Genomic DNA, 19,576 nt, shown 5'->3' on the forward strand with positions numbered 1-19,576 from the left:
CACACATTCTCATCACTTAATGGACACTTTTAGCATCTCTCTTAGCCTTCATTATCCTCATTGTGTTCCCTTTGTCCTGTTACAGCACCCCCCCCACCTCACCCTCATTGTACAAAGTGAGTCAGAGAGAGCATGCCCTCCACCCCAGAAGACTTGGATGAACCTGTGTCCGAGGTCACCCTTGCAGACAGCAGAGCAGTCTTCTCGAAGGTCAATGCATGGAAAATGACTGGCCCTGACGGGGTATCTGGACAAGCACTCAGATCCTGCATGGATCAACTGATGAGTGAATTAGCAGACATCTTCAACCTATCTTTACACCAATCTGAGGTCCCTATCTGCTTCAAGAAGACAGCCATGATTCCAGTACTAAAGAAAAGCCAAGCAGCGTGTCTTAATGACTATTGTCCAGTGGCTCTGACATCCATCATTATGAAGTGCTTTGAAAGATTAGCCATGGCATGATTCAATTCTGGCCTCCCAGCGAGGCACAGTGGTTAGCACTACAGCTTCACAGCTCCAGGGACCTGGGTTCAATTCCTGGCCTGGGTCACTGTCTGTGTGGAGTTTGCACATTCTCCTCGTGTTTATGTGGGTCTCCTCCCACAGTCCAAAGATGTTCAGGTTAGGTTGACGAGCCATGCTAAAAGAAATTGTCCCTTAGAGTCCTGAGGTGCATAGGATAGAGGGATTAGCAAGTAAATATGTAGGGATATGGGGGTAGGGCCTGGGTGGGATTGAGGTCGGTGCACACTCAATGGGCCAAATAGTCTCTTTCTGCACTGTAGGGTTTCTATGATTGCTTGCATCCACTACAGTTCACAATAGACACTATCTCCCTGGCCCTACACTCAACCCTGGAACACCTAGGTAAGAAAGATACCTATATCAGACTCTGATTTATCGACTACGGCTCAGCCTTTAACATCATTATTCCTACAAAACTCATCTCCAAATTCCATAGACTAGGCCTCGGCTCGTCCCTCTGCAACTGGATCCTGAACTCTGAATCCACAGACTGCAGTTAATAAGGATAGGCAACAACAAAACCACCACGATCATCCTCAGCAAGGACCTGAAGCACCCCGACTGTACTGTCTTCCACCATGAACCAACCGATTCAAGAACAACTTATTTGCTGCCATCTGACTTTGAATGGACCCACCTCTTATTAAGTTAATCTTTCTCTGCACTCTAGTTATGACTGTGACACTACATTCTGCATTCTTTTCTTTCCTTCTCTATGCATGGTTTGCCTTGTATAGCATGCAAGAAAAAACTTTTCACTGTATAAGTCCATAAGATATAGGAGCATTTGGCCCATCGAGTCTGCTCCGCATTGAATCAAGGCTGAAATGCTCCTCATTCCCATTTTCCTGCCTTCTCCCCATATCCCTTCAATCCATTACCAATTAAAAATCATCTAACTCCTCCTTAAATTTACTCACAGTCCTAGCATCCACTGCACTTTGGGGTAGCAAATTCCACAAATTCACAACCCTTTGGGATAAGTAGTTTCTCCTAACTGTATTTGAAATTTGCTACCCCTTATCCTAAGACTCTCACCTCTCATCCTAGAATGCCCCACTAGAGGAAGCATGGACTCCACGTCTAATACACGTGCCAATATCAAATCAAAATCTTTTCTTTGCTCTGATGAAGGTTCATCCAGATTCGAAACGTTGGACCTTTTTCTCTCTGCACAGATGCTGTCAGACCTGTTGAGATTTTCCAGAATTTTCTGTTTCTGTTTGAGATTCCAGCATCTGCAGATTTTTGCTTTTATATTGCTGTGAAAATCTCCTGGTTGCCACACTCCGGCAGCTGTTTGGGTGCACTGAGGGAGAATTTAGCATGTCGAATGCACCTAATTTTTATCTGATCCAAGCAGAGTGACTGCTTCCTGGAACAAAATTTCCAGGTAAACCTTCCTCTCCCTCTCCCCCTGATGCCCTGAAATGCCCATAATTCTGAATTCAACTCAGAGCCAAATCTGCTTCCGCTGCAGATGCTTGCTGCAGATTTGGCTGTCTGTTTGCAGTGCATTCCACAGAATCTCACATGCTGCAGTCACAGAACACCACCAGCCCTGTCATTTCTGTCTAACTTTATTTAATTAGTCTAACATTTAATCATTTACGCAGATAAAGTCAAGGAAAGTTGCCCTTGCCTAGCTTGGAGATGAGGAAGGAAACTCTCAAGCCACTAGAATTTGAAAATAAGTAGATAAAGGAACACCTCTTTTCCCCTGCTTCTCACTTGAACATAAGAACATAAGAAATAGGACCCAACTTCTCACTCGATCCACATCTCACTCAGGCATAATCTTATGTACCATATGCCCCTTTCTGCATGTAGATTTTAAATCCTGCTGCTGTGACAGAATGTCTGATGACTTATTAATTTAGTTTCTACTACACTAATTAATATCGACTCAGGGCAACTATGTTCAACTGATTGGCAGATAACTGGAACTTTAGGCAGCCCCCTGTTTAATTCAATTTTAATTTAAATTAAAGAACAACTTATCAGAAAGTCTCAGCTGAACTAAATTCATAAACTGTCACCTGAACTTTGCACTCATTCTAGCTCTCACTCACGAGTAGTTTCATGCACCTCATATCCCTGATGAGAAGGCATTGGAGTGAGTACAGAAAAGATTCATGAATATGGTTCCAGAGTGAGAAACTTCACTGCGTATGTAAATATTAAAAATTTGGGACTGTTCTTCTTGGAGAAAAGAAGGTTGCACAGACATTTGATAAAGGGATTCAAAATCATGAGGGGCCTGGGCAGAATAGATGGGGAGAAACTGTTCCCATTGGTGGTAGAATCAGGAGCTAAAGGGCACACATTTAAGAACATAAGAATGTAAGAAATAGGAGCAGGAGTAGGCCATCTAACCCTTGAGCCTGCCCCGCCATTCAATAAGATCATGGCCGATCTGAAGCGGCTCAGTTCCACTTTCCCGCTTTCTCCCCGTAACTCTTAATTCCCTTGTCTGTCAAAAACCTATCTACCCGTGTCTTAAATATATTTAGCGAGGTAGCCTCCACCACTTCAACGGGCAGAGAATTCCAGAGATTCACCACCATTTGAGTGAAGAAGTTCCTCCTCAACTCTGTTCTAAACTGCTCCCCCCCCTTATCTTGAGGCTGTGCCCTCTAGTCCTGCTGTCCTTTGAGCGGGAAGAATCTTTCTACCTCTACCCTATCCATCCCTTTCATTATCTTATACGTCTCTATAAGATTCCCCCCTCATCCTTCTAAACTCCGAGTACAGACCTAGTCTATTTCGTCTCTCTTCATAGTCTAACCCCCTCATCTCCGGTATCAGCCTAGTGAACCTCCTCTGCACTCCCTCCAAGGCCAAAATATCCTTGTGCAAGTGCGGTGACCAAAACTGCACACAGTACTCCAGCTGCGGCCTCACCAGTACCCTGTACAGTTGCAGCAAGACCTCCCTGCTTTTATATTCTATCCCCCTCGCTATAAAGGCCAGCATCCCATTCGCCTTCTTGATCACCTGCTGCACCTGCAGACTGGGTTTTTGCGACTCGTGCACAAGGACCCCCAGGTCCCTCTGCACCGTAGAATGCTGCAGCTTTTCACCCTTTAAGTAGTAATCCCTCCTACTATTATTCCTGCCAAAGTGGATAACCTCACACTTGCTAACGTTGTACTCCATCTGCCAGGTCCTTGCGCACCCACTCAGCCTATCCAGATCCCTCTGCAGACTTTCCACACCCTCCGCACAATTTGCTTTTCCACTCATCTTCGTGTCATCAGCTAGGTCAATTTAAGGTCATTGACGAAAGAAACAGACTTGTTATGGACCAATGGCACAGAAAAGGAGAACATTGATCAGACATAAACGTGTTGAATGGCAAGGCAGGCTTGAAGAGCCTGGTGGCCTACTCCTCTTGTTTCTTGTGTTTTGTGTCATGAGTACAAAATCTTCCATACAGTAAATGGTTAAGATCTGCAATACACTGTGTGGTGAAGGCAGGTTCAATTGAGGTTTTATAAAATCCCATTGCAATCTTCATAGAATCCCTACACTGCAGAAAGAGGTCATTCAGCCCATCAAGACTGCACCAGCAACAATCCACCTAGGCCCTAGCCCTGTAACCTCATGTATTTACCCTGCTAATCCTCGTGAAACTAAAGGGGCAATTTAGCATGACCAATCTACCTAACGTGCACACCTTTTGAAATGTGGGGGGAAACTGGAACACCCAGAGCAGACACCGGGAGGACATGTAAACTCCACAAGATCATCTGAGGCCGGAATTGAACCTGGGTCCCTGGTGCTGTGAGGCAGTAGTGCTAACCACTGTGCCACCTGCACATGAAGGAAATATTTGCTGAGCTATGGGTGGAAGGAGAGGGCGTTGGGGGGTAGTTCTGGGGATTGGAACCAGGTGAATTCCATCTTCAGAGGGCCAGCACACAAAATGGACAATAGCCTCTTTTTCCTGCGATGTGACCTTTCTATGCTTCTACAAGGGCTCTGCTACTCACTTTGATGTATCAAACTGCCCTTTCATTAGTTTATTCCCTCTACTTGCTTTCGTTTCCCTGCTTGCTTTCGTAGCATGTGACATCTGTGTCAGGTCATAAACTCACAAAGTAGATATTTTTCATTCCCTACGGATACAGAGTCAGGAATTCTGACTCGGGCAAAATGGCAAAAAAAACACCCATCATTGTTGATTTCGGAGTGTCCAGATTTGATGTCAAAACGATTTGATAAATCAAAGCACTGCAATTCCTAAGACGACAAAACCCATGGTATAATGTCTAGTTCAAAGAATGTGCACATAATGTTCCAAACAGTCATGTTCAGATTAAAAGCTCGATTTGCACAATGGGCAACTTTCAGCTTCAAATCAGTGTGATTCATGGCAATCTCCTAATTTTGCTGAGGGCAGTAGCATGCTTGTAACTCAGTAGCAGAGCCCTCAGTCAGCAATGATAACAGAGACAATGGGCAGAATCTTGCACCCTGTGTACAGAGTGCTGGCTCTGGTGAGAAAACTGGAGTGCAGTTCTCAGCTGCACAGTTCGGTTTTCTGACAGAAAATCTGCAGGCGTTGTGCCTGCTGTCATTCTGATGAGCAGGGCGGAACTTGATTGACAATGCTGGCTTCATAAGAGATCGGGGCGCCCCCTATTTAAAGGGTGCTCTGATCTGCATGAAAGCAAGACTTACCCCATGTATATGGGGAAAAACTCCCGAGACACATAAGCCATCACCCCATCCCCAAAGAGCTCCCAAGAGGGTCTTCTCTGGCAGGACACTGAGTGGGCATACCTCTCTTACTCTTTCCTATTGCCTCGCCCCACCTCCCCAGGCCCAAGCTTAACCATTGCAACTCAGTAGGTTCCTTCCAACTGCTTCACATTCTTAAATACCTGTGGTAGCATGTTGGTGCAGGGGGAATTCTTCATCTGTAGGGAACATATGGTGGGGAAGTTCATTTAACCATATGTTAATTTATTCCAATTAATTTAAATGATGCTCCTACCCATCTTCGTTACATCACTGGTGAGGAACAGGGAAAGTCAGAACAAGATTTGCTACCAAGATTCTTGTTGCCACACTCTCATGAGATTTTTCCACACACTTGGCCATTTTTGCCCGTGCAAACACAGCAGAAAACCCTCTCCAATATACCAGGAAACAAGTTCACTGAAGGTAGGAGGCTTGAATGGTATGCATCTGCTCCTGGTTCTTATGATTTGCAAGGAAAGAGCAGTCGCACACGTTTGAGGGATGGAGCTCTGATGTATTGGGAGAGATGTCAGAACTAGTTGCATTGTACATTGGAGTTTCGTGGAACAAAGTAGCTTTGAACTGGAGATTAAACGTCTTAAAAGCAAATGCGGAAATCAGATAATAGTGGCCTGTTAATCTTTAATTTGTACAAAGCTTGTTCTTTGTAACAAGAAAGTAGCATATTTTAATGAATTCTCCATGAATGAAATGCCTTGAGCTGCTCTCAGCCATGTGAAATGAATTTTTTTTTTCTCTTGAGGCTCCTCATCTGCACTAATATTTTTCAAGTATAGCTCAACTTGATAGCGAAATGGTGAGGATTGCTTGCATCGCAAATATGGCAACAGCTTTACTGTATCTGAAGAGTATGCTTACTATAAACAGTCTTGCTCTCCTGCTAATTGTAAGGCCCCTCTCTGAGGGTGAAATTTAATGTGGTGAGTTTGGTGGTTTTTGAATTCACGGGGGACAGGTGGGACCCCACCAGCTTTCAGTGCTGGCCTTCATAGCGAGGGGGATTGAATATAAAAGTAGGGAGGTCTTGCTGCAACTGTACAGGGCACTGGTGAGGCCGCAGCTGGAGTACTGTGTGCAGTTTTGGTCACCGCACTTACGCAAGAATATTTTGGCCTTGGAGGGACTGCAGAGGAGGTTCACTAGGCTGATACCAGAGTTGAGGGGGTTGAGCTATGAGGAGAGGCTGAATAGACTGGGCTTGTACTCGTTAGAGTTTAGAAGGATGAGGGGGGATCTTATTGAGACGTATAAGATGATGAAAGGGATGGATAGGGTAGAGGTGGAGAGGTTTTTCCCGCTCAGAAAGGACAGCAGGACTAGAAGGCACAGACTCAAGATAAGGGGGGTGCAGTTTAGAACAGAGTTGAGGAGGAACTTCTTCACTCAGAGGGTGGTGAATCTCTGGAATTCTCTGCCCGTTGAGGTGGCGGAGGCTACCTTGCTAAATATATTTAAGACGCAGGTAGATAGGTTTTTGGTAGGCAAGGGGATTAAGGTTATGGGGAGAAAGCGGGAAAGTGGAACTAAGCCACTTCAGATCAGCCATGATCTTATTGAATGGTGGGGCAGGCTTGAAGGGCTAGATGGCCTACTCCTGCTCCTATTTCTTATGTTCTAATCTCCACTCCGATTGAGCCCATGGAAGAAAATTTTGTGGATCACTATCCTGTATCCTGCGAATTGAGGCCTTAAGTAGGCAGTTCATACCCACAAGGATCTCAGCCTGCTGCCCTTGGTACTAACCCAGTGATGGACAGGGGACTTGGTGTGAGGGGAGCATAAAAAGCAAACCATTTATTGCGGGGGACAGAATCCACGGATGGGAGGCGGGTTTGCAAAATGGAAGTCTGGTAGAGAAAATTCAGGCATCAGAACTTAGAATGATGTTTATTTTCTCATCAGTTAGATATTGTAAAAAAAATGGGCAAAAGAAAATAATGAGGCAAAAAAAGGTATATGTGTTTGTCATTTTAAAAAAAAGTCTATTTGTTTTGAGATAGTAAACTCTGCAGTTCTTTTCCCCCCCCCAGTGAAGTGTAGTCAATTTAATGGAACTATCCAATTTCTGAAATACTTGACCAATTGTATGGTAGCATCATAAGCTGGTGTCCTTTAAATTTGCTTGGCTGAAAATTAATCAAAGAATGAATAATAAATTACTCCATATCTTGTGAGACTTGGGAACGGGAGCGATGAAAATTATTAGTTTTTATTTGTCCATTGCTGTGGCAGGTGTACAGCGTAAATAAAGAGGATTTCTGTTTTGTGTTTCAGAAATTTCCAGACAAATCTTTCCCTGATCATTCATACCCGTGGAAATCTCTGGTCCTGCTGCAGTGAACGAAGGTTTGGCTGAGTGCCAAATTATCCATCCTCGCAGCAGGGTGAGAAAGCCTGGAAAATTCTGGTATACACCTTTCAGTGGAAGGGGATGCACGCAGACTCTGGAATGAATGAGGGGTGGGTTGTTAGTGTGGGGCATTAGGGATGGTTCACATGAAGACTCAGAAGTTCGGGGGGGGGTGGCGGTGCAGCATGGGGTGTGGTTTGGGGTGGGCTCTATCATCCTTACTCTTCACGGCAATGGGGAAATCAAGGTTAAAGCCTTTGGTCTGGAGCTCATAGATAGGAGTCAGGGCAGACACTCTTGTTGCAAAACTGAAAGGAATCACAGATGGGCAGTCGAGGGGTTATGTGGACCCCATAGACAGAAGTAGAAGAGTATTGGGCATGTATTGGACTTTCTCATGAACCTGCTCCTGGGACTGGCTAAACTTGCCATGAACAAGTCCAGGCAGCTAGTAATCGAAGGGGTGGTCTGATCTGACTGTCTGCCCTTCTACTGCATTCACATTGGCATCTGGGTGTCCCTGGAGAAGTAGCATGTGGTATCTACAGACACCATTTGAGGCCTTCTGTGTCCGATGGACACCGGGGTGGGGGGCGGAATTGGAGTGTTTTATTGACCTCTTTAACCACATCTGATGTTTTATGTTTCCTTTGCGATTTGTTTCCGTTTAATGCAAAATGGGGTTGCTCTTTTGATTTGTGTTTTAGTTTGTTTAATTTAGTTTAGTTGGTTATACTCAAAAGTCTAAATGCCATTCATCACTGGTCAGACAGCTTCCACTCATTGACCATGAGCAATTGCTAAGTTATTAATATACCACTTCCAAGAATGGAGTGATGAGCTACTTTGGTTAATTCATTTGCACCTTATCATTCCACAGGCTGTTCCAGTTGCCACATTTCGTGCTCACCTCAGTGTGTTAGCATCTCGGGGGACAAGGCTGCCCTGGGCATGATGCAAGTATGGCAGCCAAAGCTGTTGGAGCCTAACGTTTCCTAGAGGTTTTGACATGGCACCCTCTCTTGTGTTTCATGTTTTGTTTTGGAGAAAAGACAAGGGTAAATGGATCCAGGGCTCAGTGTTTGTTTCTCAGAGTCCTAATTTAGTGGAGGAGGTGAAGGAGGGAGAGACATATCAAGCTCCTGTAGGAGGACTTCCTGGAGAACTTGTCAAGGGGAGCCAGAGCCTGAACAGGCGTGTGAAGCAGAGACCCCCACGTAGTGAAGGCAAGTTGTCAGACTGAGGGTTTATCAGTGAAACATATCCTTCTTACAAGTAAGTGAAAGGCATGGATAAATTTGTCCCTAGATCAAATATCACACCTGCCACATTGTTGACTGCAGTTTTCAATTTCTTTGTCAGAGTCTTTCCAGGGATCAATAGGGGATCTGTGTGACATGTCTCAATCTGCAACACATTGCTGAATAAAGGAGGTGACCAGTGTCCTTTACTGGAAGGCTTATCATTTATGGAAGGTTTGTTCTAGATGAAGATAGCCAAGCTGTAAGATTCACCAGCCTCGCAAACATCTCATGCTTCCCAAGAATACAGGATGTGACTCTGTATGTGGCTCCATAGCAGCAACCCCAAACGTCTATAAGCTGCAAGGGCCAACATTGCATCAATTTACAACTGTGTGATCATCAGAAGCACATACTGCATGTGTCTGCACATTACTCTGGTAGTTGATATGACTCCTACGTCTCATGTTACTCCCAGGTGTCTGATATTTTTGAGGGGCCAGAACATCTGTGGGGATGTGTTTGGGGATAAGGGTTACCCACTGAAAGCCCAGCTGATGACATTGTTGCATCACCCTCAAGAGTCATTCTGAGGACAGATACAACATTGTTCACAGCCCCTCATAATAGAACATAAGAAATGCAGGAGTAGCCATCAGGCCCCTTGAGCCTGGTCTGCCATTCAATAAGATCATGGCTGATCTTTTCGTGGACTCAGCTCCACTTACCCACCCATTCACCATAACCCTTAATTCCTTGACTGTTCAAAAATCCATCTATCCTTGCCTTAAAAACATTCAATGAGGTAGCCTCAACTGCTTCACTGGGCAGGGAATTCCACAGATTCACAACCCTTTGTGCGAAGAAGTTCTTCCTCAACTCATTCCTAAATCTGCTTCCCCTTATTTTGAGGCCATGCACCTTAGTTCTAAAATTCACCTGTCAGTGGAAACAACTTCCCTGCTTCTATCTTATCTATTCCCTTTATAATCTTATATGTTTCTATAAGATCTCCCCTCATTATTCTGAATTTCAATGAGTATATCCCCAGTTTACTCAGACTTTCCTCACAAGATAACCCTCTCAACTCCGGAATCAACCTAGTGAATCTCCTCTGCACCCCCTCCAGTGCCAGTGTGTCCTTTCTCAAGTAAGGAGACCAAAACTGTACACGATACTCCAGATGTGGCCTCACCAGCACCTTACACAGCTGCAATATGACCTTGCTGTTTTTAAATTCCACCCCTCTAGCAATAAAGGACAAAATTGCATTTGCCTTCTTAATTACCTACTGCATCTGCAAACCAACTCCTTGAGATTCTTGCAAAAGGAGACCCAGGTCCCTCTGCGCAGCAGCATGCTGCAATTCTTTTACCATTTAAATAATAGTCCATTTTGCTGTTATTCCTCCAAAAATGCATGACCTCACATTTATCAATGTTATATTCCATCTGCCAGATCCTCGCCCACTCACTCAGATTATCTATACCCCTTTGCAGATTTTCAGGATCTTCTGCACACTTTGCTTTGCTACTCACCGTAGTGTCATCTGTGAATTTTGACACACTACACTTGGTCCCCAACTTCAAATCATCTATGTAAATTGTAAACAATTGCAATCCCAACGCATGCTCCCTTAAAAAGCAGGCCAGAGAGTTTCTGAAGGTGCAGTTTAGATCCTTGGACCGTTCCAGTGGCTCACTACAATACATGTTGGAGAGGGTATATTGCAATAACAGTGTATTGTGCCCTTAATTTGACAATGCAAAGAGGTGAGCCCTTGCCAGAGGGTAAACTGATGGAGGATGACAGCTTGTCAGAAGATGAAGACGAGGTCCACGGGGCTGTGGAAGGTCAGAATGAGTGTTGCTGATGCCATGCAGGACTCTAGATGTGTCTGTGATACTTTAATTGCTAATGGGTTCCAGAAAGAGTAAAATTAAATGAGGTCATGTGACCACATCCCCCTGAGCCCTCAGATCCATTTTCTGTCATCTCAGGATGGCCAATCACTGAGTGAATGAATCCTGAATTCACACTTGCAGGTTTTGGCCTTGTGACTCATTCAGAAATGATCTCAGCTTCTGTTTGTAGTGTCCTATTAATGCAATCTCTCTCTCTCTGAACTTCCAATGAGGAACAACATGGTGTGAGACCAGCCTTGGCACTTTCATCACCATCAAATTATAACATTTGTTGTGACTGAGGTGCGCACCTGCCCAGGGATCTCGTCCAAAAGTACATTTCTTGGGTTCAGGCACACCACTGATCTACTTGCATTAAGCTGATCTTTTTCTACACCCTGTGACTGTAACACTCTCTCCTTTCTTAATCCCTGTGTATTCTATGAACAATATGTTTTGTTTGTGTAGCATGCAAGAAACAATACCTTTCAATGCATGCCAATACGTGTGACAATAACAAAACAAATCAAATCAAATCTTTGGACTATGGGAGGAAACCGGAGCATCCGGATCTTCGCTGAGGATGGCACTTCCCTCACGCTGTGTTCTTTGAGGAAGAAAGGTTAGAAACAGTTCAAGCTCCTGCAATTCTACATTGTTCTTTGTGTATAGTGAATCAGCTAGTCAGCTGACTATTACATCACTCTGTAATTGGTTCCATGGTTTACTGGGTCAGCTGACCCTTACATCTTGTTCCCATTGGTCACATTACATCCAATACAAAGTTGTCACTGGTTACATTCTAACAGTAGATACTGTCATTTTATTTTTTGCCTTCTCTGCTTTTACTCTGAATTTCAAAGATCGATAATTTCTTCTACCATTGTGGAATTTTGTGTGGGGAAAGATAGATGTATATCTTCTTTGGCTACTCTGCTATGGCTGGCACATGAAAGCTGACAACCCAACTCCCTCTATTGTCCCACACTAAGTACATTGGAATACTTGGAAAAGATTAAGTTAAGTTTCATCCAATGTCTTCTTATAACTCTATCCCCAACTTTAAAATCAGTAATTAATTTCAAATTGAAAAGGAACATTCCTGATTTTTGGTGTGACACTTAATCTCAGATTTGCTGTTGTGTAAAATCAACCTCTGTATCTATTTTGGTGTGATAAAACCATAAGAATGGATTCATGAATCTACTGGCTGGAAGCCATTTATTAGATTTTAAAAAGATTAAAGCCACATTCCAGGGACTTGAAACTGCAGCTTCCAAGGTAGATTATAATCTGCATCACTGTTCATGCTAAATTCTACAGCCATGAAGTGGAGTCAATCTATCTGGAAAACCCCAGCAGAGGCGATTCCTGCAAGGGAGTGTGAATGAGATCATCTCCTAATCTGTTCATAGAACATACCAACAATCATCTGGGTGGGGACTAGGTATTATATGTAACCACCTCAGACAATTAATCCTGGCTGAGATATGTATCAACTGCAACCACAATCTAATCAAATTGATGCCATCCATTTAAAATACATTGGCCTTGACCATATTTGGGTGAGTTGTCAATTGAAGAGAGATTATCATTGGTGATTTGTCTTTTTTTTGTGTTTAACAAATGTTTTCTTCAGACCAGAGAGAACAGCAGAATAGAGGGCAAACTGGTAAGACCCATGTGTGGGTCTTATTTTCTCTCTCTCCCATACAAACTCTGATCCTGTCTGCTGTTTGACTATCTATATGCCGCAAAGAGAGATTTTAGAAATAACTCAATCCAACAGCTGCTGTCTCCAGAAGAAGAAATAAATCACGTTTTTAAACCGTCTTGGTACTGAAAGCAGCAGGAGTGAGCGTGCGTGCGTGCATGTCAGAGCTGAGCTATCGTACTCCTCATGTGATGGTAACGTTTGGCCATCTTGGATTTTGTGGATTCTGAAGTGCAGAAGAGATGAAAGAGGAACTTTTCAGACAGAGGAAAGTAGAAGTGTGAGCAAAGAAAAGCTGTAATAGGGTAGATGAGACAAGGTATTTGGCTTTTTAGAAGTGTTCCTATTTTCTGCATGTATTTATCAGCATTTCAATTGTTTGGATTTATTTTTGAAGTAATACCTATTTAAAAAAAAACCAATTTATACCTTTTTTAACATGTTAAAATGCTCCAAGCTGCTTCACAGGAGCCTTGTCGAAGGAAATTTTAATATCATTCCATCTAAGTTGATATTAGGATAGATAATCAAAAGCTTGGTGAAGAGGTTTATGAAGAGAGTTCCAGAATTTCAGTTTATCTAAAGCTAAAGGCACAGCATCAATGATGGAGTGATTCAAATCGAGTGGAGTGCAAGATACCTGAGGGCTGTATGGCTGAGGGAGGTGATCCACAATGGGGAGCAATAAGATTCCTGAAGAAAACCAGGATGAGAATATTATTTCCTAGGCATGATCAGAAGCTATCAGGGGACGCAGGATTCGATGCAAGTTCAAATATGGGCAGCAGGGATTCAATGGTGGAAGATGGGAGGCTAGCCAGGAGAGGGTTAGAATTGTCAAATTTGGAGGTGACGAAGGCATAAATGATTCAGTAACTTTTTTCTGGTTATCACTGCGTTTGCACACCTTTGATTTGTCTTTTAGCCATGAAAGTTTTGCGGCTGTACTAATTTGCTTGTAAGAGTAAGTTGTTTTTTTAATCTGTGGCTTAAGGTAATCCAAGTTGTGTACATTATTTTACTTAAATTCTTGGACAAATTGTGAACTTTGAATCATAGAATGCTGACAGTACAGGAGAGGCCATTCGGCCCATTGAATCTACAAGGAATCTCTTAACAGAGTATCTTGCTCAGGCGCTCTCACCCGCTCACTTCCTGTAACTCCCACACATCTTGGGACACAAAGGGGCATTTTAGCATGGCCAATCTGCCTAACCTGCACATCTTTGGACTGTGGAAAGAAATGAGGAAACCAGAGCAGCCAGAGGAAACCCACACAGATATGGGGAGAACGTGCAAACTCCACACAGGCACCCAAGGCTGGAATTGAACCTGGATCCTTGGCACTGAGGCACTGTACCACCTTGCCATCTCAGTATCCTTTTCCACAAACATTTTGTTTTAACTGCAGTGGATAAAACTGTTGTTTGTAGCTTGTATTATGCATTGTTTTATTTTGAAGATGACATTGGAAGCTGCACTATTGCTGTAAAAGGAGCAATTTGAGTTGGCCAACAGCCTGAGCAGCTGGATGACATTTTATTGGATTGCTGAGGCCTATTTATTTTGCTTTGTCCACTACCTGAAGATGCAGTTTTTGCCAATGGCCATGTTGGTCACTTTGATGTGTTATGATGTGAGACGTCAGGGGAAGAATCTATAGAATGCAAAACATGCAGTTGGGGAAAAGATAAATTATTTCCTCACACCATAGTGTCTGTGCAAGCTACCAGAGTTGATGTGTGTCAGTTTTCTGGCAGAGTACGATCTCACTATTTTCAGATGGTGATAACAGTGTCAACATTTGTCTTTGCTAATTTAACTGATAAAATGTACTCAATCGAAAAGATGCATATTTTGTAAAAACGTGTCTTGATTTTTTTGGCCTAAATTGATGGGTAGAACCTTACCACAATTTTGAAGTTCATTATTGGTTATAGAGACATGAACAAATGTTAATTTGGGGGATACATTTTGTAGGTTCTTCTTAAAATTATAGTCTTCAGTTTGTCAGTGTGTCTGAGGCTGGTTAGTATTCAAAGCATCAATATTCCTTCAGAAAATCTAATTGTCTCTGAAGAAGATGATGGGCAGGAAGAGACCAATTGTTCTGTCAAGCTTACTGTACAACCATGATACTGAGAGAATCATGACTTCCCTTCCAGGCCTTTGCTGAGATGCAAAGCAGCAGAAAAACAGAGGGGAAAGATATTCAGAAAATCATGGAATCCCCACAGTACAGAAGGAGGCCAGTCAGCCCATCGAGTATGTATCAACCACAATCCCACCCAGGTCCTATTCCCGCAACCCCATGTATTTACCCTGCGAATCCCCTTGATGCTAAGGGGCAATTTAGCATGGCCAATCCACCTAACCCGCACATCTTTAGACTGTGGGAGGAAACCAGAGCACCTAGAGGAAACCCACACAGACACTGGGAGAACATGCAATCTCCACATAGGCAGTGACCCGAGGCTGGACCCTTGGAATCTGGCATTGAGAGGCAGCAATGCTAACCACCATGCCACCCATCCGTCAGACAATCAAGCCAATCCTGTGATCACACCAACCATGCTGACTTATTATGACGTACTCTTTCTCCTGTATAGCTCCTTGTTGCATGCATTCCAAAGGCTCACTACTCACTGAGGGGGAAAAGGATCTGCCTAGTTAGTCCATTCCTGCATAGTTTAAATGCATGTTCTCCTCAGGCTGTCAAGTTGAAATAATCTGTCACAGGGCTCTTTCATAATTTAATGTACCTCTATCAGGCCTTGTCTATGCTGCTGTAAAGTAAATTTAGTGATTGGAAAATCATGATTTGCTGCTGTAAGAGAAGTTCACCCACTTTCATGAATGTGGGTGCAGGGTCACTCCTTAGCCTGCTGATGTCTGCACTACTCCATACTACCTTATAATTTATAGTGGACCCAGTCACTTCTAGTTCCCCAAAGACAAACGTGTGAAGACTTAACCGTACTTCATCTGCAACCACTGAAAATAAGCATTTTCCTCCACGCGTCCTAGACATGGTGATGTACTGAATTCTCCTGTCTTGTGCCTTGTGCTTTCCTTTGCATCAAATGTTTCAACTAAAAGATGCAATTGTTGTCAGGTCAATGGTGCCCTATGGCAAAGTTGTACACAACTAACAAACCTCTGGCTTCAAAATCCTGATCTGCTCGCTCCTTTTGTAATCATTTCAAATTGAGAAACCCTCATAAGAACATAAGAAATAGGAGCAGGAGTAGGCCATCTAGCCCTTCGAGCCTGACTCTCTCTTTCAAAACCTTCATAATTTTAAAACTGAAAGGGAGTGGGGGGAGAATGGGGAGCTCCTAATAACATAAAGCAGATGGCATAGCCCACCCCGGACCTTTCACCCATATTAGGGTGGGTAGGAAAGATGTCAGGCAGCCTACTGAAGCCGTTAAGTGATCTGTTAAGGACGTCATCTGCCACTATTTTTACAAACGGAATGGGAGGTCAGGCACGAGGCAGGTAGTCTGGTAACTTAAATTTGTTCCCCCTGTGGCCATCAACTCACGCAATCCCCTCCCCCCCCAACACTCCCCACCCACCCACCCATCACCAACAACCATAGTTCAGTCCACCCTTTAACCTTCTCTCCAGATATGTCTCATCTAGTCGCCCCTGTCTGCACCCCTACTCCTTTATCCCCCTTGCAAGGGTCTCCCAGCCAGAGCCAACCAAAATAACTGGTATACCGCTGAATCTGAGCACCATGACTAGTTCCTCAGACAATGCATATAGTCTCATCAGAGACCATCAGTTGATCCTGAGACTACTGGGCCGACATATCTGTTGGCTAATCAGACTGACTAATGAGCTCTCTAGATCCCCCAGGTGAGAGTGAAATTCCCAGGCTGAATCAATTAAGCCTACTCTCAGCATGATTTACTTACATTATGCCCGTTACAGCAAAATTAACTAACTACAAACAAAATAAGTGACACTGATTCTCTGATTCATTCCACAAGCAATGCCTTGACTATTCAAGGTCAAACTGCCTGGTTGAAATTTCAAACAGTGCTTGGTGGTTAACTGTCGGTCACCTGGTGCATTTCCCATGGCAATGCCTCTACCAATCAAAGTCTACTTGCCAGCCAATTAGTATTTTCTTCTCATGGTATAAATCATTGTTCTCTCCTTGTATTGGTATTCTTGCAAAGTGTCCCGATGTGTGCAGCATAAAAAGCTTTGACGTGCCTCATTTTTTTTAGCATTTGTTATGTCTGGTGAAGAGAAATATTCAAAGAAAATGAGAAAAAAAGGTATTTTCCAATGTCCTGAGGATTTCTCTCTAGAGTTGCACACAGCAATGACAACCCTAATATAGATGCCACATATCCACCTCAACTTGTCAGTTCATTAAATTTCATCTTGTACCAGAGAGCTCTTCAATGACAATTTATAGTGGACACCATCACTGCCAAGCCATGTGACCTGAGCAGGTGAATCAGTTAATTTCTTATCATTTGCTCCACATAATTTTTTTTTTAACCAGATACCTACCTTAGCTGCCACTTCCCTTCACATTTCCAGCTACTATTTGATTGATGGCTTGCAAATTATGGTTGACTTGTAAACCCTTCAGTCGAGCCAGGCCGCTACCGCCTCACATCCCTGACTCTGGCAATATAATTACTCGCTGGGGCCTATTCTCTTTGCTGGTCCAGAATTGCAGTAATTGGGTGAATCTGAAAGTTTTAACTGGGAAAATGTTGGCAGCTTAAAGTTCCCTCCTGTCTCACTGCACTTCTGATAATGGAACAGTGGGCTCGATGTGTCAGCTTGGCTTACTTACTCATGTTCTCAAGATAAGCTTCCCACCACAGCCTTCTGACTTGGAAATGAATGTGCTACCAATAGGGCTAAACTGACATTACGATGCTTTCATTATGCAGCTCATTGCTAACAGCTGTATCTCTCAAAGATGACAGAGTATATCAAAAGTCTTAAATCATGTGGCTGCAGGGAAACACAGGATTTATGTGTATTAATTGAAAACATAAACAAAAAGGAAAATTAAACCTGCAATGTTATACCCAATTAAATAGCTGCACTCTAATTTGGACAGAGATTGCAACTATATATTAGTCTTGGAAGGAGATTGCAACTATATATTAACCTATCACTTCTCATGTATAAAAAAAACCACGTGGTTGCTCGAATTGATAGTTCTGTTACTGCAAAGTAACATTAATTATTCCATTCATATTAATCAGTGGAAATAGTGGTTTAATGGGGCAATGATGAGGTTGCAGAACAAGTGCTCTTCCGAAACTGAGAGTGGTCACAACTTTTCGTTGATACTTTCTCTGCTTTAGATGATACTTTGTAAATTGCATTATGTAAATCATCAGATTAAGTAAGAGACCATGCTCCCCAGCATTACCTGATAGTCAGAAGAGGTGAAAACATTGTTAAGAGACACAGATTTCAATTTTCACATATCTCTTCTTAAAATTGAGTCATAGAACATAGAACACTACAGCACAAACAGGCCCTTCGGCCCACAAGTTGCGCCAATCACATCTATACCTACCAAGCCATAGAACTATCTGTAACTCCCAATGCCATTAGATCCCATATACTCATCCAGAAGTCTTTTAGAAGACCCCAGCGAGTTCGCCTCTACCACCACCAACGGCAGCCAATTCCACTCACTCACCATCGTCTGAGTGAAAAATTTAACCCTAACATCTCCTGTGTACTTCCCAGCACCTTTTAAACCTGTGTCCTCTCGTAGCAACCATTTCAGCCCTGGGAAATAGCCTCCGAGAATCCACCCTATCTATTCCTCTCAACAGTTCATAAACCTCTATCAGGTTGCCTCTCAACCTTTGTCTCTCCAGGGAGAAGACACCTAGCTCCCTCAACCTATCTTCATAAGGCATGCCTCCCAATCCAGGCAACATCATTGTAAATCTCCTCTGCACCCTCTCAATAGCTTCCACATCTTTCCTGTAGTGAGGCGATCAGAACTGTGCACAGTACTCCAAGTGGAGTCTGACAAGGGTCTTATATAGTTGCAGCATTACCTCCCGACTCCTAAACTCAATCCCTCGATTAATGAAGGCCAGTACACCATACACCTTCTTGACCACATCCTCCACCTGCAAGGCCGGTTTAAGAGTCCTATGGACCCGGACCCCAAGATCCTTCTGCTCTTCAACGCAGCTAAGATTCCTACCCTTGATATTGTACTCCTGCATCCCGTTGGTCCTGCCAAAATGGACCGCTAAAATAGAGTTCAATCCTTGTTTCTTGGGTGGCGCAGTGATTAGCACTGCTGCCTTACAGCGCCCTGGACCCGAGTTCGATTCCCGGCTTGGGTTACAGGCTGTAACAATGCACATTCTCCTCATGTCTGTGTGGGTTCCCTCCAGGTGCTCCAGTTTCCTCCCACGGCCTGAAAGACGTGCTGGTTAGGTGCATGGACCCGAACAGGTGCTGGAATGTGGCAATTAAGGGAATTTCACAGTAACATCATTGCAATGTTAATGCGACTAATAAATAAACATTAACTTTGGCAGTCTTTTTTTTAATATATTGCACTTAGTTCCTCTATCAGCTTTGCTTCAATAGTAACATGCACTGTTTCAGTCATGTAGAACGTGTTCCTGTATATTTGGGGCTAAAAGTTGTTGAGAAAGCATTTTCAAAGTTAGTTTTTCAAATTTAATGTTCATACCTGTCAGGAGAGCTTCAGGAGGCTGCTTTGAATGTTGAGCTCCCTGGTGTTTAATGTCAACAGCCCTAAGATGCAATAAGGTTTGTTCAAGTCACGATTGAATGCTACTTGCATGTTTGTTTGGGTTGAACTGGTTTGGTGCACTGCAAATTGATAAAGATGGTCGGGGAGCAAGTTTACTGCAACTTTATTTTAAGAATGTTATCCCTTTCACCCAGTGAGTTTGCTCCTGGCTCTTTGGGTCCAGACGCAGATCGGTATTTCAAAGATTTCTCCTGCCTCTTGATTCAGCTAGTTGGGTGCAATTGTAAACACTTTATGAATCTTACACCTGCATGCACATTCGCCTGA

The 19,576-nt window shown here is 43.4% G+C and overlaps 1 protein-coding gene across 4 annotated transcripts in view; it reads left to right on the plus strand.

The window, feature by feature from the left end:
- tsnare1 (T-SNARE Domain Containing 1) overlaps positions 1 to 19,576 on the plus strand; it is a 735,823-nt gene that overhangs the window by 110,241 nt on the left and 606,006 nt on the right. The window contains exon 1 of one of the 4 annotated variants that reach the window (XM_080194991.1): positions 7,622 to 7,682. The exons of the other annotated variants lie outside the window; for them this stretch is intronic. The gene's annotated coding sequence lies outside the window, so the exon portion shown is untranslated. Of the gene's footprint in view, positions 1 to 7,621; positions 7,683 to 19,576 lie in introns of those variants that run through there. 4 annotated transcript variants of the gene reach the window in all.

The sequence above is a fragment of the Carcharhinus amblyrhynchos genome, chromosome 8 (assembly GCF_965287045.1).
Source record: "Carcharhinus amblyrhynchos chromosome 8, sCarAmb.v2.hapA, whole genome shotgun sequence".
In the NCBI taxonomy this organism is placed as follows: domain Eukaryota; kingdom Metazoa; phylum Chordata; class Chondrichthyes; order Carcharhiniformes; family Carcharhinidae; genus Carcharhinus; species Carcharhinus amblyrhynchos.